This window comes from Heloderma suspectum, chromosome 1, assembly GCF_057233095.1.
Source record: "Heloderma suspectum isolate Gila_16-S chromosome 1, 16-S_ref, whole genome shotgun sequence".
Taxonomy (NCBI): Eukaryota; Metazoa; Chordata; class Lepidosauria; order Squamata; family Helodermatidae; genus Heloderma; species Heloderma suspectum.
The window spans coordinates 77,500,252-77,506,170 of NC_139458.1; the positions used below are offsets into that span (position 1 = coordinate 77,500,252).

A 5,919-nucleotide genomic window follows, 5' to 3' on the forward strand; every position below is an offset into this window, starting at 1 on the left:
AAATCAGACCGTTAGTGAGAGATCAGAGGAAGTTAGTTGACCTAGGATGGAGAGAGAGTGAGTGAGAGAAATTACAAAGTAAGTTAGTGGAATGACTTTAAGTTTGCAATCCTATGAATATGGCTGACTGGGGCATACTGGGACTTTTAAGACTTTTTTCTGTCTAAAGATGCATAGGATTGCGCTTTAAATTGCTTAAATTACTGAGTAGAATCAGAGACAGGGGGTGGATGAGAAGAGAGGGAGAGAAATTATTGATGCCTTAACCCTAATCCTTAGCCTTAATTCATGTAGAGTAGTGTATCAGCACTTAATTAAACCCAATTTAGTACTGAGATTCACATTTTATTTTAGCAAATAGGTAAACAAGATGAAAAAAGTACGCATCTTTGCAGGCATTGCTGCTTTTCCTTCAAGACAGAGACCACAGCACAGCACAGCCTCTACCTATATATGGCAACAATCCCAGACTAAAACTTGAATGACAGCTTACCTTCTCTAGATCAGGCAAACTGGTCCCAAAGGATACATTTTACAAGCCAACTTTGTATTGTGAAAACAATTACAGCATTATTTGGGGAGGGAATGTGACATCCTCACTTTCTTCATCTTTAGGGTGGTCCGCTATCGTTCCTTCAGGACATTTGCTTCATCCTGTGTTCATGCTTGTGCTCCATTTCTCAGAATCCTACTGGCCAAAATAGTACACCAAATTTCCTCTGAACAGCCAAAGATTATCACAATGGTAATTTCAGATGTATATCAGAATTGTCTTTTACTCCTTAAATTTCTTTTCTGATTTTTGGCCAACAGGCCGTCAGGGAAGCTTACAATAAAAATACACAATTAATATAAACCACAATCAATAAAACAATGTTTTAATAAACAATTTAACAACCAAGCAATTTAACCAACTGCCAAAAACAAACCCATAACTGGAAAGTACCTTTGTTGAGTAGGACTTCAGAGTAAACATCATAGAAGGATCTTGGCCATGGTGAGATGCATTGCTGGAGAATATAGCACTATATTTAGTGCTGCCTGAAACCTCTGTTTTAATTCCAATTCCAGCTAATTTCAGAGGAGTAAGGCCTCAGTAGTGCTAAAGGGTTCTATCTAGTATAGCAGAAATTAGTTGTTAAAGCATTAAAACACACACACACATGATGTTAAAAGTCACCAAACAGAGCAGGAAATCCCTTCTATCTTCCATCATAAATCCAGTGGAATAATAAAAAAGTTAACACTTCCTAAAAACCCACAAGGAAGGAGCCTCATGGATATCTCGAGGAAGACATGGTTCCAAATGGAGGGAACCATGACCAGAAAGGGTGTGCTCCTAGCCATCACCCAGCTGACATTTGCCAGAGAAGGAACACAGAGCAGGGCCTTGCTAGAAGATCAAGATCAAGGATCATTATTGGCCTGTGTCAAATTTGCCAGTCTTGGGCAAGGTGCTGGAACATGTAGTGGCCTCACAACTCCAACCTGTTTTGGATGAAACTGATTAGTTAGATTCATTGCAATCAGGTTTCAAGCCTGGTTATGGGAGAGAAACAGCCTTGGTCACCCTGATTGATGACTTATGCCCAGGAATGGATGGGGGGAGTGCAACTCTGTTGGTTCTTCTGGACCTCTCAGCAGCTTTTGATACCTTCAACCATGGTATCCTTCTGGATTGTTTGTCTGGATTGGGCTTGGGAGTCACAGTTTTAAAGTGGTTCTGGTCCTTTCTGGAGGAACAGTCTCAGAAAGTAGTGCTGGGGGACTTCTGTTCCACCCCATGGCTGTTAGCCTGTGGGGTGCTGCAAGGCTCTATCTTGTCCCCCATGCTTTTTAACATCTACATGAAACTGCTGGGGGAAGTCATTAGGAGGTTTGGGCTGAAATGTCATCATAAGCATATTTAACTTATATGCAGAGTACATCATGAGAAATGCCGGGTTGGATGAATCAGAGGTCGGAATTAAGATTGCTGGGAGAATTATCAACAACCTCCGATAAGCAGATGATACCACCCTAATGGCAGAAAGTGAAGAGGATCTAAAGAGCCTCTTGTTGAGGGTGAAAGAGGAGAGTGCAAAAGCTGGTTTGAAACTCAACATTAAAAAATCGAAGATCATGGCATCTGGCCCCATCACTCCCTGGCATATAGAAGGGGAAGAAATGGAAGCAGTGACAGATTTTACTTTCTTGGACTCCAAGATCACCGCAGACGGTGACTGTAGCCATGAAATTAAAAGACGCTTGCTCCTTGGGAGGAAAGCTGTGGCAAACCTAGACAGCATAGTAAGAAGCAGAGACATCACCTTGCCGACAAAGGTCCATCTAATCAAAGCTATGGTTTTCCCAGTAGTAATGTATGGCTGTGAGAGCTGGACTATAAGGAAGGCTGAGCACCGAAGAACTGATGCTTTCGAACTGTGGTGCTGGAGAAGACTCTTACGAGTCCCCTGGACTGCAAGGAGGTCAAATCAGTCCATCCTAAAGGAAATCAACCCTGAGTGCTCATTGGAAGGACAGATACTGAAGCTGAAGCTCCAATATTTTGGCCACCTAATGCGAAGAGAAAACTCCCTGGAAAAGACCCTGATGCTGGGAAAGACTGAAGGCAAAAGGAGAAGGGGACGGCAGAGGATGAGATGGCTAGATAGCATCACCAATGCAATGAATATGAACTTGAGCACGCTCCGGGAGAGAGCACAGGACAGGAAGGCCTGGCGTGCTATGGTCCATGGGGTCACAAAGAGTTGGACACGACTGAACAACTGAACAACAACAACAACAACAACAATGCAGATGATATTCAGCTCTGCCTCTTGTTTCCATCTGCACATCCCAGGGAGGCTGTGGAACTCTTGAACCAGTGTCTGGAGGGTATTTTGGGATGGATGAGGGTGAATAAGCCGAAACTGAATCCAGACAAGATGGCGGTACTGTGGGTTGGGAAAACAACTATGTCGGATGGAGGTTTACAACTGGTCTTAGAGGGGGTTGTACTCCCCCTAAAAGACCAAGTGCACAACCTGAGAGTCCCCCTGGACTCTGAGCTAACTGGGGAAGCCCAGGTGGCTGTGGTGTCCAGGAGTGCTTTTTACCAGCTTAGGCTGGTATGCCAACTGTGGCCCTATCTGGAGAGGACAGACCTTGCCTCAATTATCCATGCACTGGTGACATCCAGGCTGGACTATTGTAATGTGCTATATGTGGGGATGCCTTTGAAGACGGTTCAGAAACTCCAGCTCATGCAGAATATGGCCACCCAAGTAGTGGTGGGAGCAAGGCGATTCGATTGCATAATGCCTATACTGTGCCAGCTGCACTGGTTACTGGTGTGTTTCCAAGCACAATTCATAGTGCTGGTTTTGACCTTTAAAGCCTTAAATAGTTTGGGACGAAGTTACTTGAAGGACCACCTTTACCTATATCAGCCTGCCTGCGCTTTAAGATCAGAAAGAGAGGCCCTTCTCATTTGCCCACCTATGAGAGCAGCCAGGTGGGTGATCCCACGTGAGAGGGCCTTCTCTGCAGTGGCTCCACTCCTTTGGAATAAGCTGCCATCGGAGGTCCACCATGCCCCATCATTGCAGGCTTTTAAGAAGGCCTTGAAAACATAATACTTTACTGTGGCCTTCTCTTGATATGACTGCTGTTGTTGCTGATACTGCTGTTATCATTCTTGCTGGTTTTATTGTTGGCTTTTATTTTTGTTTTTATTGTTTTTATGTTTTATCACTTTTAATATTTCAACTGTTTTTATGTATTTTATTGCTGTAAGCCACCTTGGGAGGGCTTCTGCCCTGAAAGGTGGCCAAGAAATGTTAATAATAATAATAATAATAATAGATCTTGAACTTGATTAGCTAATTAATCTACGTGGTAATTCCAATGGGAGAAAGTATTATTATCTTAAATAATCAGGCCCCAGGAAGAATTCACCTCCATTGTACCACCATAGTAGTACTTGTTGTGCAATAGGAACTGTAGAGCTATTACAATAAAAAAAGGGGGGGGGGCTTCTGTGTGGTGTGCTTTGGTATTGCATGTGATGGTCAGGAGCCTTGACTTGGTTGCTTCTCATATCCAAGAATTAGATAACCAGTTTCAATCCAAGCATTAGCAATCCAAGAATGGATAAACTACCCACCACACAAAAATCTTTCCATGAGACTGTCTCCAAGAGTGTAACTAGACGTTGCATGCAGATGTGAGTCTCGTTACTCTAACAAACCTTTTTACAAAGCTATTTTAGGAAGGGTGATCAGGATTAGAGAAGTGGCAGAGGGGAGGGAGCGCATAACATTTCCCACCTCTAAAATGCTATTGAGGTGGCTTCATCTGGCTATTTCTCAGCTTCGAATTGCTCTCTAGATGGCTTTCCCCCTGCCTTCCCACTCCCTGAAAAGTTTGAAATGCAGGCCAACATGTATTTGGAATTTCATGGCAGAGGGAGCTGGTTGGGGTGGCAGTTTGGAGGAGGGAAATGGCACACAGGAAAAGGTTAAGCACTCCTACTCCCTGCCATTTCTTCAATCCTGATTACCCTTCCAGAAATCCCCCACCCAGTTTAAAAAGAGCCAATGTAATGTCTAGTTTGGCCCCAAGACTTACATCCATTGAATGCATTTGTACAAAGATCCTTATAAGGTAGGGAGCTCTAGCACCCCTCTTCTAGAAGGCTGTGATGTTGACATAGGACATACTTTGCATGAGCACCTTATCTATAAGATTGTTGATAGACTGAAACATTCCACGTGATCAACAGGAAGCATTTCATCTTTATCTAAAGGAAAACCAGAGAGATGTGTATGAGATTACTGGAGAGGAAAGTTAGGGAACATATTGGATAAAAAGTATTATTCCATCCGGTGTGTTTTTACAAATAATATCAGTATTAATAAAGATTTCCAACCCTCTACCCAACTCATTGTTGTTGTTGTTAAAAATTAAACTGGCTCTCCAGAGTTATTTCTTAAAAGTTCAAACCCTGAAAGACATGTTATATAGAGAATTAATTATGCTCACAGCAATGCTGTGTGTCAGGAGTCCTAACAGTACTGCAACCTTAATTTCATATTGTGGTGTTGTTAAAATATTTTACCCCATTTAAAAAAAATGCTTGAAGCAGCTTACAAAGAATAATTATATATAAATCAGTGTCAAAAATAAATCCATGTAAATATTAAAATGCAAAACCAATAAAACTTTTTTTGAGGTAGGAATATCGGTATAAACCATACACAAGCCATTCCTGTCAAGAATATTGTGGAAAGCAATCTTACCATAAAGGGGTGTGTTTCCATCCATTGGATACAACTCCTCCAAAAATGTGTTGCTCAAAACCGAAGCGCAAACCTCGCTCAGAAACTCAAATAGGCTCAGGCCCTTCTCTTTACCTGCTCCAGTCTACTGACATTCAAGAGTCTTCTTGCAGATCTGCCTGCTCATCTGGAAATCCCTCCTTTGGCCAAAGCTCAATGGTAGTTCATAGGTGGCTGAGTTAGATCTGCCTCTTAGACCATTTGTACACAAGGCTGTTAATCGCTGTATCTACTTTTGGTTTTGTTGCAAAATTGGGATCCAAGCAATACACAAGGAGCATTTCCTTTCCTGCTTTTCTGCAACATAACCTCTAGGTGGCACTGTGGTATAGCAGAATAGCACAAATACAGACGAGGAAATCACTCTTTCTTGCACAATTAAATGCCACATTTTCTTTGCTCTAAAACAAAACTTGCTGAAAGTGCTGGTTAGACACAGAAGCAAAATTAGAGGATCACGTCATTGTCTAAAGAACCCATAAACAACCATGAGTAAGGCAATAAATGCCTTGTCTAGAAAAGCTCTGCAAATCTGCTACTACAGAGTCCAATACAGTCTTGAGTCCTTACAAATCATTTTCATTGCATAAAGAGTGCA

General features: G+C 42.2%; 1 long non-coding RNA gene across 1 annotated transcript; it reads right to left on the reverse strand.

Moving 5' to 3' along the window:
• Positions 1-330: 330 nt before the first annotated feature.
• Positions 331-5,641, reverse strand: LOC146357466 (uncharacterized). The gene is made up of 3 exons (XR_014786712.1): positions 5,283-5,641; positions 4,612-4,783; positions 331-1,488 (listed from the first exon to the last, which is right to left on the reverse strand). It is a non-coding gene; the product is annotated as an uncharacterized LOC146357466 (long non-coding RNA).
• Positions 5,642-5,919: the final 278 nt, after the last annotated feature.